This window comes from Malus domestica, chromosome 11, assembly GCF_042453785.1.
Source record: "Malus domestica chromosome 11, GDT2T_hap1".
NCBI lineage: Eukaryota > Viridiplantae > Streptophyta > Magnoliopsida > Rosales > Rosaceae > Malus > Malus domestica.
Window position 1 is genome coordinate 37,215,965 of NC_091671.1, and position 16,115 is coordinate 37,232,079.

The 16,115-nt window shown below is 36.9% G+C and overlaps 1 long non-coding RNA gene across 1 annotated transcript; it reads right to left on the reverse strand.

The window, feature by feature from the left end:
• Positions 1 to 15,370: 15,370 nt before the first annotated feature.
• LOC139189184 (uncharacterized) lies at positions 15,371 to 15,975 on the reverse strand. The gene is made up of 3 exons (XR_011572832.1): positions 15,833 to 15,975; positions 15,677 to 15,732; positions 15,371 to 15,581 (listed from the first exon to the last, which is right to left on the reverse strand). It is a non-coding gene; the product is annotated as an uncharacterized lncRNA (long non-coding RNA).
• Positions 15,976 to 16,115: the final 140 nt, after the last annotated feature.

Below are 16,115 nucleotides of genomic sequence, written 5' to 3' on the forward strand. Positions count from 1 at the left end.
TTGTTGTTACCATTTCTGAGCATTGGTTTTACATACATGTTTTACAAATGTTTACATGGCATGCTAGGGTTTTTATAAAGCCTATATGTAGTATTACATATGTTTTCAAAACAGGGGGTTATTATGTTCAGAAATAAAATGTTTTCCTATTATTAGTATTATTATTATAAACTTTGGTCCACTCACATTTTTTGTTTTTACGCCCCCTCAAGAGTTAGGATCGAGGCACATGATCCCGACATCAATGCATTTGGGCATAGGTATCCTTAAGTTTTCTCAGTGTAGGTATCATTCCCTTATTTGGATCTTTTTATAGTAATTCTTCCATATTATTCTTAGTAGTTGTATGCTCTGAACACGTTCCTAGAATGACCTATTTCATTCTAATTACATATCTTTCAGTTGTATACATGTTTAAAATGGCTTCGTCACCCTCGGGTGTCGGCCAGCACATACCTATCCTGATATGTGGAGATATCAGGGTTGGGGCATGTCATTTTCACCTATAAATTATTCATTATAAGCAAAATATAATTTGAATGATAGAATAAAAAAAAACTAGAAAAATTAATGGTCCTTTAGCATTGCAAACCCGTTTCGTCTAATGGAGTCACCAAAGGCTCATCTTAACGACTAAAGGCAGATGGATTTTATTGAAGTAGTTGCATCTCTAATTGAGACTGTATGACACTGGGTTACGCCTTGTAATCGGTGGCTGTTGTTGAGTTTGATTCAGTGTGGTATGGTGAGACGACCTAGATAACTGAGGCTGATTCGAACTTTGTCCATGCTACTAAGATGGTCGTGCTTGTGACCTACCCTTTTTAGCTCTCATTGGAGATGGGGAACTCAATTCCTCCATTGTTTTGCCTCTTCCCCTCTTTGGTGCCATTTTCTGTTGCACTAAAAAATTAGTATATAAACACGATGGATCATCATAAAATATTGATGTACATAATTCATAAGATGTAACCTAATACCTACCAAGTACTTTATCAAATGCTACTCCCTGTGCACGATTATTAATCTAACATATATATATATATAAGCTATTTTAAGAAGACATGCATTGATAAACATAATAATAATTACAATGATAGAAAACAGATAGTCAATTAGAAGTAATAAAGTAACTAATATAATCAGAATTTCCAATATAAGTAGAAAACAAATAATGTCACACGATAATAAGGATTTCCAATATAATCAGTAACTAATACACTATATGGCCAATCATTCTTCCTTCTCGTTTTCAGGAGGATCGTCAACTTCTTCAACATTTGTGTCTACGATTGCTCTATCCACTCCTTCCCTGACCCAACGAACATCTTCATCATTCATATATACAATTTCATCCAATTGTTGGGGTGCATAGAGCTCTTAGGCACTATTGTTGGGGTGTGGAAAGAATCATTTGAATGCATATCAAATAGATCTCTTACAATCATATTAACAAAAACATGCCCATCTAAATCAATTGGACCCTGTATATAACAAACTTGCTTTGCACCTTGTGCTAAAATGAAAGGCTCATCCCTACAGTATTATCTTTGTATAACAGATGATTAAAATTCACTAATCTGAATCTAAACACATCTTCTTTCATTCCACCAAGTGCATCAACCCAATCGCACATGAACAAAAAATTTCAAGGTATTGGTATATCAGATTTCAACCACATCTTTCAACGCACCATAATAGGTGACATCGCCTAAGCAAGGCCTTTTGTCCTTAACAGTAGCGTAGTTCATGGTGTCTGCTTGCGATACAACACCAGAATTTTGAGTGGTTCAACTTTTTTTGCTTTCTTTCGTACAAAATTTGGAGCCATGAATGATATAACGTTTATATTTTCGTGCAAATTGGTCAGGACCATTAGCCAAAAGTGATAATGTCTTTAGAAAATACTTCATTATTAGTTTGTTGTAGTGTATCAACCTATATAATATCATTATTATAAAGAAGTCGGAGAGAAGAAAAATTTAATTTGATTGGTCTACATTAAATATATAGATCTAATGATTGTAAGTACTTACATAATTTTTAAACCATATGTGAAATGTCTGAGTGTGAACTCTTCTGATATAATGACTTGTTTTACGAGGCATTTCCAATGCAAGTACTTCAAGGTGTTTGCTGTGTATATGATACTTAGAGAAAATATATCCAAAATTTCAAGGAGTGTCACAAATAAGAGGTTAATCCAAAGTAAACTTTAGGCAGTACAGAAAAAACAAGCCTACATCATTCACCTTACCTTGTGCGAGGGCCTTCTCCAAGATTTTCCCAATCTATGGAAAAGCAATGCATGTAAAAGATACACTCTAGTCATTCACCATATTTTTAAGGAAGAAGAAGAAGCCAAATATTGTTGCAAATGACAATAAAATTACAAAAAATATGGACAAGATGTCCACGAATAAAAAATAAAGGCACACAGAAAATCAAGAAGCACAATCACCTTAAAAATAAAGGGCTCGTTTGGATGTGCTTTTAAAATGGCTGAAAACGCTTTTAGAGAAAATGTTTTTGGGTTCCAAAAACATTTTAAGTGCTTTCTGCATATGTGTTTCTTCCAGTAAGTACTTTAAGTGTTTTTTTTAGGATTTACTTGCATTTTTACAAATGATTGGTTCCAAAAATATTTTCACTAAAAGCGGTTTCAGTCATTTTAAAAGCACATCCAAACGAACTCAAAGTATCTACGAAGACACCAAATGGTTATCAACAAGCACAATCCCCCTAAAAAACAATTACTATTTGTGTTGTAAACATATTAAGAAAACAGGGTTTGTTTTTAACTAGAATTGTCTATTTGTCACATTTAGGTCTTCCATCATGGGCCTATTATGAATGTTAAACCCACCAGATTTGACAAGAAAACCAGTTTATATTTTGATTGATTTTAACATTCATAATAGGCCGGTATCAGTACACAGAGCTAGGGCTGTATGGATTTGATAGTTGGCTAACTTATCGAAAAAGCATCAAACTCTTCTCATGAAAACCAGTTTATTTAATAACAGAACAACCCCATTAACACATCATTTACCACTAAGACTCCAAAAATTACTCCTCATCCCCACTACACATACTGCAGCATTTTCATCCCTTTTCAACAAGTAATCAATGAATTTTATCTACTAGTCTCTAAATCCAACTCCTTTTCTCTTCACTTTGCCCACCACAAAAGATTTTCATCCATGTTCACGCAACTATCAAGTGCCATATGTTTTACTTTTTCAGGGAATTCACTCGACAATCAACTTGAAAGCAGGGGATTTCTTTAACCCCTCAAGTATATAATCAATTCATGTAAACATATTAACACCAATACATTCACCAATTAGAAAATAAATCCGAAATTTAAAATAATAATTGGCTTTCAAATTTGACAGAAACCTAGAAATCACTTAGCAAGACTTATGGAATAAAAAAAAAAGAGAAGATGGAGATGGTTGTAGTGGCTTACAAGAACTCTGATTGTGCTCTGGAATAGCCAATACAACTCCAGAATTTTCGATTGAATCTCTTATTAGGGCGAACAGAGCATCATAATTTATTTTTTACAATTGAAAGAGAGGGAAAAGGAAATGGTTGAGGGGGAGAATTAAGGCTACATTGGGAAAAAGAAAAAAGTGATACTTTGGATGCGGTCCCTAATCCTTAACATTCTTTGACTAAAACCTTAATTATATTCAAAGTTTGATCAAAGTCCCTTGACTTTGTACACCTCATTATATTACAATTAATATTTATAGTTTTATAGTTTTGACATTAATTATTTGATATTTTATGAGATTTATATCCTATAAATTTAAAATCCCTCATTATAATACTATTAGAAACGGTTACAATAAAAAAAATCAAACATTTTGATTAAATAAATGGATAAAAACTATGTAAAAATAAGAAATAAGAAATGGCAAAAGAATGTATCCATAGTGTTAAAAAAATTGGTACATTTTACAAAAAAAATGGTACATTTCACATATAATAAAGTGGTACATTAATAAAGAAGAATGAGTACATTGTAAATAAATTAGGGTACAGATAAAAGATTAAAAAATTATGAGTACAAATGAATTTTTTTAAAATATAGGCGCTAAAAGAAATTAGGGTAAAGTACAAAAAACTACCTCAACTATTAGTCTTACGACACTTCCATACCTTATCTTTTTAAAATGACAATGTCATACCTCATCTTACGAATTTGTGCCAATGTCATACCTTTGTCAGTTTTTCTGTTAGTTTCTCTGTTAAGTGTTGACGTGTCTTGGCTTAAATAGTGACGTGGCTTAAATAAATTAATAAAATATTAAAAAATAATTAAATATTAAAAACTAAAAAATTAAAATCATTTAATATATTTTTTACATGGGGACTCACCCCCTTTCCCCCTCCCGTCTTCCCCAAATTCGATCCACCCCCTTTCTCCCTTCTCTCATTTGCAACCCCACCCACATTTCTCACATCTGCAACTCGCACTCACCCTCCATTCTCTCATCTTCATTGTCGACTCCCATCCACCAACGACCATCACCTTCTTCCTCATTCTAATTGACGACATCGAAGTCGCCGATCTTCCGCACACCACCCTCGTCCCTCTCCGGGTACCCACTCATTCCATTGATCTCCTCTCTTTCCTTACCAAACTACCCATATGGGTTCGAATACTTCTGCGAATCCTTGACAACCTTGTCGCCCCACGATTACCAAGTAATCAACTTCGTCGTCGGGTTTGCAGAAGTTGAGGACCGCCTCTGCCACCTCTCTTTGCTCCCGCAGCCCAGCACCATCTTCAAGCCCAGCAAAACGCAGCAACGATCTCGCGCCCACCATCGCTGCCGAGTCTCTTATGAATACAAGTTGGGCTTTTTTTCTGGGAAAAATTGAATGGTTTTGCTTTGTTTGGTTGCTCGGAAAATGTGGGAGAAAGGAAATGAAATTGGTGGGTGCCTTGTTTTTTATGCATGCTTGTAGGTTAGAAATTGGGAGAACGGCGGAGGAAGAGAAGAGAGGCACCTAGTGGGAATGAGAGTGGTTGGTTTGGGGTGGGATCTGGGTTTGGGTTAGGGGAAGACGGCAACCTTGTCGGCCCCAACCTTGACAGCTCTCCCTCTTTCCCTTTCTCCTTGACAGCTTCGGAGATGGCAACGACGGTGGATCGACGGTGGGCAATGGAGTGGGAGAGATAAGCGGGTCGGAGCTTGCAGGTAGATCCGAGAAAGGAGGGCGGATGAAAAAATCCAGGAAGGTTTGGGGGGTTCTGGGAACGGCGAGAGAAAAGTGGGGAGGAAGGAGACTACAGTGAAGATGAGAGGGAGATGCGAGAGAGAGAGAGGGGAGAGAGAGGGTGGATGAGGAAGGTTGGGGGGGACGGGTGGGAAGGGGACGGGGGAGTTGGGTGGGAAGGGGTTTTGGGGATGCAGAGAAGAGAGAGGCGAGAGAGAGGGGGGAGAGAGAGAGAGAGATATATATATATATATATATATATTTAATATATATATATATATATATATTTTTTTTTTTTTAATTTTTAATTTTTAATTATTAAAAAATATATTTAATTATATTTTAATCCAGTTGGATTAGTGAGTGGCTCGTATCTAGCCACATCAGCATTTAACAGAGAAACTAACAGAAAAAGTGACGGAGGTATGACAATGACACAAATTCGTAAGATGAGGTATGACATTGTCATTTTAAAAAGATGAGGTACGAAAGTGTCGTGAGACCAATAGTTGAGATAGTTTTTTGTACTTTACCCAAGAAATTAATACATGGGTACAAAATAAAACTAAAAAGAAAATACTACAAATTTAAAAAAATGTTGCAAATTAAAAGTGGGTACAAACTAAAAATATAAATATATGATACAGTGTTTAGGCATAAAACATAAATATACCATATGTAATTTTTCTATCATTGATTAAATATACAATATCACGTGACGGTATACATATGGGTACAAACACAAATAAATTTTTTTAAAATATAGGCAAAAAAAGAAACCAATATATGGGTACAAATTAAAAATGAAAAAAAAATTGGTACAAATTACAAATAGGTACAAACAAAAAATAAAAATATATGCTAAAAAAATTTAGCCATAAATATAAATATACTAACTGTAACATTTTTAACACTAAAGGAATATATTTAAAAATAAAAATATTTTATTATTCAAATAATTAATGATGTTATTAATACCCAAGGACCTTGATTAAAAATTGAAAATGAATAGGATTTTAATCAATGGAGTAGCAAAAACAAAGATGTGAACCTAATTTCTCCAAGAAAAAAATAGCGCTGGTTTATTTCATCTAAAACACTAAGCGTCCAATTTGTTTCCGCTCAAACTCTATATGTCGTTGGGGGCGTTGCAAACAAATTGTTTAAGACAACATATATAACTATTTGGGACATTATTTGCAACATTATTTATAGCAGTGTCGCAAATATTTTCACGCTAACAAATGCCACACCAATTTTCCCTTATTTGTGACGGCAGTGTAATTTGACGCAAAAAAAAAGTGTCACAAAAAGGCATTTTTCTTGTAGTAACTTTGAATTTTCTTTCAATAATGGTGTCCTGAAGTGCCATAACCAACTTTGATATATATCCGCTTTCCAATGGTCTTGAACGAAGATTGAGTGATAGAGTTAAAATGAAGAAATTGTTGTAGGCATAATTTACAGAACAATTATGGAGGCCTTAGAGAGAGAGGGGGTGCGGCAATAGAGATATGTGTAATTGTGGGTGTGTGTTATCTCACCTCATTGTGCCTTTATTTATAGTAGTAGGAAGGGTAAAACCTTTCCCTTTAGGATTACAACATTTAATAGGTAATCTAATCCTAATAGGAATATAAGATACATTCCCATATTTTATAGGATTTACACAATCAAATTCCTATTCTAAATAGGACTGCAACACTCCCCCTTGAGTGTGTAAATACTCAAGTAAATGGCGCATCAAGTCTTCATTGATGAAGTACGTACAGTTGATGAAGTCGTCAGCACAATGGGCAAATGCGAGTCTCAAATCAACAGAAGAATGCATAAAAAGTAAAACTCACAAAACCTCGCTATGGTAAAACCCAAGATGGGAGAAAAACCCATAGTCTAAGGAGAAAAGTGAGAAGTTGCATTAAGTCAAAACTATACGTCTTTTGGACGCAAGTATAAGAGCTCTCAAGGGTATGATCAGCCCAGGATAGGTGCCTCGTTAAAACCTAGTTAGGTAGCAAAAACCCAGTGGGAAAAATGTTCCTAATCGTAGGGAAAAAGAGTACATTAAGATCAAGTGAGTATACTTCTGGAAACTCCTCCTGAGTTTGACATAACTTCCAAATGAGAACTACAAGCATTGCATATGAGTAGTTAGGCATACCAATTCCTCAGACAAGCTTCTGGAAGGTTGACTTCAGCAGTGACATCGTGTAGAGGTCGGCAAGGTTGTCTGGGATCGGTTTGTATGACTTCAATCTCCTGATGCTTTGCTGATGTAGATGTAGACGTAATATGTCTTGATGTTGACTTCGTTGATGTATCATGGCTTGGTCGGGTTGATACATGTGGCATAATCTTCATGGATCGTCGTTGGGACTCAACGATGGATGAAAATATAGCAAGTACTTCGAATATGCTCAACAAGAACTCCTAACCATGTCTCACTTGTGGCATAGTGAAGTAAGTTGAGTCTTGGAACGATTCGAAGATTTCGCAACTAGGGTCCTATCGTGGACCTCCAAGATATTGCGATATCCCTAACGGTAAAGACATAACCATTCGGGGATTTTGCTTTGTGCGGGTTTGATAAGTAACCAACGTCAGCATAACAAACAAGGCAAGCATCATTTCGAGGATCAAGGGGGTTAGATCAGCTCAAGATGCGTTGGGATTTGCCCACGTAATACCTTCAGGGTACGTCTTTAATACTAATTCAGTGGTTGCGTGTAGGCGCGATGCTGCATCTTTACCAAGATCAACAGCGAATGAGATGTCCTGTCTAAACACAATGAGCTAAGTACAACGAAGTGCAAAGTTGAACTTTTAGATATGGAATTTCGGATTCCATAGACTCTTCAAGAGTCTCATTTGCATATAACGTATGGACGATCATGGGTATACTCAAAGGTGACACATTCCGGGTGTAGTTCAACTCGTAGACCGAAATACCGTCAGAACAATGCTTCAACTTCAGGTCAAGGCATAAATGAGTTTTCCCAAGATCCTTCATCTCAAATTCCATCTTCAGGTGCGAGGCTGTTTTCTCAAGCTCTTCCAGAGTCTTAATGAGATTCGTGTTAACGACATAAACTGTAACACTAGCAATTTGGAATAAGACTTCATAGTTTAACACGCAAGGGCATAATTCATATCCTTGACTGATCAAATAATCACTTAGATGGGTGTACCACATCCGTCGAATTTTTCAATCCATAAGTGAACTCCTCAAAACGAGTTAAGAGGGTGTTCCGTGGTTTGGAACTATTTGAACCAGTCCATGTAATTCTTCGGGAACTTACACGTAAATCTCCGTATTTATATCCCCATGGAGAAATACTAACCACATTTCATAATGCTGCTATCAATCACATGACGTTTTGAGAGAAACCTTGTGCCGTAAAGCGTGCATCATATCGCATTATTTCATTCATCTCATAACGTTTCCTTTCCCACTTGTAACTCAACAGGGTTACCTTGGGCAATGTAGGAACGACAGGTCCAATACACACTTTGGTAAGGAATTTGACCTGGATTGTAACTTTAGTTGTCCAATCAGTTCTACGTTGTCACTTAATCAACGGAACATGGTTCGATCGTTGCATTTCATTTATGTCGGTAGCTACCATATAAGTGAAAACATCATCGATGATAATCTCATTTCAATTCCATTTTCTCATCCAAACTAGTATACTGGACCAAGAACTTCAAGTCTCGGGAGTAATCCGGATTAATCTCATGAGATGGAAATGATTTGAGACAGCGATTGAGTTTAGATTCATTGTTATGCCGTGTCTTCCTCTTCCTGGGAAGTGAATCCTACGAACCGAATGATATGTTGTGCTCCAGGCCAAGACATATTGATTGGTTATCCACCGGTGTACCGAACCGTCTAACAGGGGCGTCCAAACCGTCCAACATGGGCGGCACACCCTCCGGGGATGTTGACTGGACGTCCGTTAAGTACGTCTATCCTTGCAGGCATGTTTGCAGCTGGTATATGATATCGTCACTTTAGCTAGATCAGAGGAATGCGTCTGGAGCAACATTCTGAAATCTAGAATTCGTCGCACTTGTTTATCACACTTGTGCGGTATGGGGATCGAGATGAGACATAGTGGGCAACGTCCATGCAAATTTGTGTTATTCTACAAGAATGTTGACTTTCTTATCTCCCCCTAACGGCTGGAAGACTATCTCATTAAAGTGACAACCCGTAAATAAGCGGTAAAGAGATTGTGTGCAAGGGCTCGAAGATAGCTAGTGTGAAGGAGAATCATGATCGACAAAAGATACATATCTTTCTTTGAAGACCCATGGTGGTACGTTGCGATGGCGCAACTTGGCACATGGAATGCGCACCCAAATGCGTAAATACGAAAGTCGTCAGGTTCGTACCCAGTAACCAACTATAACGTCATATAGGTTGGGTGGTAATGGGCCTCAAGGCGGACCAACATAGTTGCGTGTAAGATTGCATAGTCCTAGGCAAAGACTGAAAACTTGGTACGTTTACCAAAATTCAGGCGATCATTTAAATTGCGCTTTATGATCGCTAGGCTAGGCTATTTGGGGTGAACATGGGAATGCGATGTTCAATTAAAAACCCAAAATGACATGCAATACTTTATCGAAAATCATCGATATAAACTCTCTAGCATTATCCAGTCTTCCAGACCTTAAGGGATAAGTAGGGTGGTAAACCCTTAATCGGCCAAGAGGTTTAGCAGTAATGTGTGTGGACAAACATGTGACCAGTTTGTCGATTCATCAACCAAAACCATAAATATTTATATGGTCTGCATTTTGGTTGGATTAGTCCACATATATTCCCTTGAATCCACTGCAAAAATGGAGTCGTGTCGTATCTTTGCAAGAAATGATATAGAAAATCAATTTCCCTAATGAGCAGGATTGGCAAAGTGTGCTTGTAGGCACAAAATCCTTACTTCAGATAAGGAGATGCGTTGTAGCATCATTGTTCGACCTAAGTGTCCTAAAAAGTCGTGTCAAAGCAAGTAAACTGCTCAATCACCAGGCTATAGGCCGGCCACATGTGGTGTATTCCCAGTTGGGAGACAACCCATTGGCCCCAAATCAAAGCTTCAGGCTCATTTTTGGAGGTGGTGCAAAGATATTTCACTCTATTTTCTTCAGTGGTTTCATTTATGATCATTGTCATCTCGAATATCCTTAAAAACTCAACGTCAGGAAGAATTTAAGGTCATTTAAATGATAATTCAGTATCATTCATACAACGAGGAGCGTGCCAATGCTCTTAATCAGGTTGGATAGACCTGAAGTCGTTGTTAGAGATGTGATTTAGGTGTAAAGTTAGTGTGCGTAGTACGCATTCATCCAGACAACTAACTTGCCCACATTCCTACCTAATCACGTGTTTAATTGAATCGATCACATGTATTAAGAAACATGATTCAATTAACTCATATTCGAGGACAATATCAATAAGATTATCCATAAGTAAAACATACACCAAACTTGAATCCAAGAACATGGAAAAATGTTCACAAAGTAAATTTACTAAGGGGATTCGGCCAATAAGGTCATCCATGTCGAAATTTTGCTCTGCCAACGATGTTCGGTGGAGCAAAATCAATCTCACATATTGACTACTAGAATGGTACTCCTCAACAACATTGGTAGGGGTACGAACAGGTGCATAACCAATGATCTGTTCCATCAAGATGGGAGTAGATTCTTGCAAGGTTGAGGTTCGAGAATATTATCCCTTATTCTTGAAGTTTTAGGTCTTATGTACCAAGGATCATGTTTCGGGCATGATGCCACACATTGGCAGGCCCTAATTATACTATATGTTTGTGAACACAAACTCGAAATTGTATTGTGAAAGAATATGTCATTCAGTGTATCCCTGTCGAAGCAGTGCATCACCATTTGGTTAGGTTTTGACCGAACTGGGTCGAGCCATTCGGTAGACTCTAGCCGAACTGGGTCCATACCTTTCTCTCACGTTTGTGGTAGTAATCAGATCCGAGAATTTGGTAAATTTCCACTTTCTACATTGTTGCTTCAGAAGCAAGTTAGAAACATGGAATGACGAGAAAAGTATTCTCCAGTCAAGATTCAATCAGATTTATAAAATTCAGAATTGTAATCATTCATGGACGTAATCATGGTTTGCTGCGGGCAATTTCTTTCATGATTAGACGGTCTATAGAAGTGAGCCAAAGAGCCATGGAATCCTCATTCGGGGAGTATTTCCATTTGTAATGCTTTGAGCATAAGTCTTCGAATGAAGATTATGGTGGAGGCTTATTCAGCTCTTCCTTGCCATTGTTGGCATCAATGGTTTCTCAGCTTCTTGATAGTCAAGTGGAGATTCACGTCTTGTACCCCACCTAAAGTGGTTTCTATTAGAAAACGTCCAAATTAGGAAAATCAAACTTGTGACGGTTCGACAATCCACTGAATTTGAGGGAACAAGATTGTGATTGGTGCTATGGGAATGAATCATCCATAAGCATCAAAGTTAGAACATTCGAGTTCTAAGACATGGTTTTCATGAAAAACGTCGGGTTTTCATGGGTGTATTGTTTTATGAAATCTTCGGGTTTCAAATGCACTAAATTTGAAACTACAGGCTCAATTTAGTTTATGAACATTTAGTTCATAAAAGAGAGGTTCCTGCAAGAAACTCAGAAGGCAATATACTAACTTAGTGTAGTGCATTTGAGTTGTCTTCAGGAACTCAAGTGTGAAAGCTTCGTTACTACGAAAGTATGTGATAGTTCAAAGAAGAGAAATAAATTATTGAATCGTTAATGTCCAAAAGTGATCTTCAGGTCAATAATTTTGGATTCATTATCAGATTAATGGACTGCATGTAACTTTTAATTAATTCAATAGATCGGGACCATTTGGGGTTGATCGTAAAAGCAAAATAATATTAAAATAATATTATTGGATCCAAAATAGAGCCCCAAAAATAATTGGGCTTAATGCCGGGGGTTAAGAGGCACGGGTTGGGTGCCTTAAGCATAAGGCGAGGCCCAAATGTTCCTTTGGTGGTGGCTGCAGGCCACGGGTGAGGAATGGGAGACCCTAGCCGCAGCTGGGTCGTGTTTTGGGCCACAAGGGAGTGCACAGACAGGTCTAGCGCAAGCTGGCCTGTGGGTTATCACGGGGATCCCAGCGAAGGCTAGTTGCGTGAAAACAGCCCCATAGTGACTGCAGGTCACGAGCTTGGGTATAGGTGGCGCAGTGACAAGCCCAGCATATGTTGGCTATATGTATGCCGGCCAGAGCAACAAAACCCAGCAACCAAAAAGGTTGCAGCGTGTGTATGGGAGGACAGCCCAGACAATTGGGCAGGTTGGATGGCTGCGGGCCAAGGCCAGTGTGCATAGGCTCAGGGCTGCAGGCCCTACCGAGGTAAAATCCAGGCCTAGGCCTGGTGATTATTTGCACAATGATGGTGCGGTGGTGTGTCGCACCATGTCCTGATTCCCCCTTTTTTTTTTTTCAAATCCTTTAGGGTTTAGGAAAACCCGAAACATGCTTCTAATTTAATTGAATACTTTGACTCACAAATTCCACATAGCAATTATTGCGTAATGTATGAAACAAATATATATATTGACCAATATATAAACATATACAATATATATATCGGAAGGTAAATATAAATGTAGGGGGTTCATGCATCATGAGGAATGTTTTCATGCTTCATGGGTCGTTTCAAATATCTTCCTTTATTTTAAGCGTGCCTGAGTAGCAAAAAACAACAAAAGCCTTTGAATTTGTAGAGGATCCTTCTTGAAAGCCGGAATTCTCCAATGCGTTGTATTACGTTCAACACAGAAAAATTAAATTGAATCAATAGCATGTAGATCAATTTAATAAAATAATAAATTAATCATGAAAAGAATGATTAAAACGTAATACTCTCCAAATTGAAGATCAAACTCTCTTGTTAGCGTAGCGTCAAGAGCGTGTTGATAACGTGTTATAGGCATAATTTACTGAACAATTATGGAGGCCTTAGAAAGAGAGAGGGGTGCGGCAATAGAAAGAAGAATAGAGAGATGTGTAATTATGGGTGTGTATTATCTCACCCCATTGTGCCTTTATTTATAGTAGTATGAAGGGTAAAACCTTTCCCTTTAAGATTACAACATTTAATAGGTAATCTAGTCCTAATAGGAATATAAGATACATTCCCATATTTCCTAGGATTTACACAATCACATTCTTATTCTAAATAGGACTGCAACAGAAATGTCAATGTTGTTTAGTTTTTTATGATAATTTTGTCGAATTACTGAAAACTAAAGTATATTTGTGTCTTCAGCACTAAACTCACTCACTAGAAGCCAATAAGTATTCTAGCAAATCATAGAAAGTCTTAAAAACGTTTGTGGTCAGATAAAACAGGGCCCTGTTGAGAATTCATGCTCTCCGACGGCCGAGAGGGCACTGAAACCTCACAACAGGAACAAGCATAGCTGCACAACGCATACTGTCAACCCAAGAGCTCAAAACATTTATGATGCCTAACAAACAAAATAAACAAAAAAATGAAAAATAGAGAGAGGAAAATGTTGTGTGTGCGCTCATTGATCTTGACCCTCTTGATCAAATCACTGAACGTCCATCTAGGGGAAGGCACAAACATTTTCACAAAGGAAACAGCAACGAAAATAATAATTTTTTTTTTTTTTCCATAATTGTACAATCGTACTTTTCATAATGTCATTCATCTTTTTCTGCTTAATTTTAGACCAATAAAATCTTCACCAACCAATTCAACCACATTTTTCAGAACCTCTCAACCAATAAACACTTTTAAGCTTTACTCAATTTTTTGCACAAAATAAATCAACGGGAACTTTAACGAAAATCATCTGGTACTATTCATTTTAATGAAAAATCACATTTTTACATTAAAAAGTCAATCATTGGTACTATTCACATTACCCTTTATTTTGTCCTTATCATTAAAACTCAAAATTTTCAAGCCATTTTCATTAGTTTTCCTATTTTATAAACCATATAACGTATGATCGAATTATTCTTTAAATATTGATTAATATGTTTATTTTCTATTTGTGACACACAACATTTTTTGTGGATTTAATCTAAAGGATAATTCTAGGGAGGCCAAAATTGGAGATCAAATTTGCAAACCAAATAATGTTTGCCAATAATAAATAAGCACGTTAATCAATACTAAGTAATAATCCAATCATCAACAACCACATCATGCGGTTTACAAAATTTGAATTAAAAATTTAGTCTCTAGCATTACTCTAATCTAAAATATTGATTTACCTAGAATTTTCCTAAATTCATCATATATTTTCGGTTCATGATATGTTATTGGTCAACTAAAAACTTATCCTTTTGCTGCCTTGTGACCCTCCACTGTCTTAAAGCAAATCAATCAGGCTCTTTAGGCCCTCTGGTCACTACTCCATTAATCCATCTCCTTTGAAGTATCACTACTGCAGCTAGCTATAATCTATACAATGCAAAACATCCGGTACCAGTAGGCATCTATAGATGGGGAAAATCTTTGGTGAGATCAAATTTCCTCGTGTGAATGTCTTACTCAAAGCGTAATTGTTTTCTCTCTCTCGCATAATATAATCTCACCTTTTTTATCTTTGCCCCCCTCTAACCAATTTTTCTCTTTTTTTAGGTAATTGCTTTATCTCATACATACTACTTTAAGATTTATAAACAGAACCTAATTAATTAGTAAGGCAGATTTGTAAGCAAGATACATGCTAAACTTGCTAATACGTATACCTACAAATTTAACATAAGAAAATAGTACCATACGATATTGATGTTCCTGTAATTATCTTCTTCAAAATTTACATCAAAGTACCGACAGTTGTAATTTGAAACTCATAGGATAAGTGTTCTGAATAGGTGGCTAAAGTGAATTTTTATTTTTATTTTTTTGTGCTTTAATTTGTCATTTTCCACGCTACTTTAGAAAACTTTACGATGCATGGCAATCTTGATAGCCTATCTCACAACTCAACGTGGGAAAGGAATCGACATCTTTACATTGAGTTGAAAGACGCACAGTATTACTTGACTTTTGAATGAAATATACAGTGCATTTTTAATCATTAATTTTTATGCATTTTGGATCAGCTAGCTTTGCAAATTAAGGAAGAACATATGATGAAGGAAATAAAAGAGTATGGGCGGGCACTTCTTCGATCGTAAGATGATGCCGCCCCTTATGCTGAGGAATTGATAGAATTACTGATAGGATTTGCTCCTGAATGTACTTCATGCAACGCTTTCCTTTTGACATGATGACTTCCTTCGACAGATGATGAATAGTACAGCTGCTGATGACATGAAATACATCAAGAAATGCATGTGCGAAAGAGAAGAGAAACATAATCCTAGTTTGTATGCTGTATGATCGGTCAGTAGTTACCTTGTCCCGAAAATTATTTGATGCTCCTCTTAATTTCTTAGTCTTGGTCTCCATATCTGAACAAACACACGTTCATGTCAAGTAGTACTCATCAGAATATGTTTATTTTGTGTATGCGGGCGAGAGAGAGAGAGAGAGAGAGACAGACAGACAGACCTTGTAGTTTTCTTGTGACCAAACTTGAGTGAGCAAACAGATCATGGGAGACTAGAAGGATTAGGAGAAAAAACAAATTCAAGTTCATAGTGTTTCATTAATAAGTGAAAAATCAGGATAGAATAATGGTGATCAACGATAAGAAGAGAGAGAGAGAGAGGGAGAGAGAGAGATAGGGTCCAATGCAATGCATAGGGAGATGATCAGTTCAGAAAGTTTTATATAGACGAGAAAAGATAGTAGTAGTACGACTACCAGAAGTGCACGCACACGCATGTGTGCA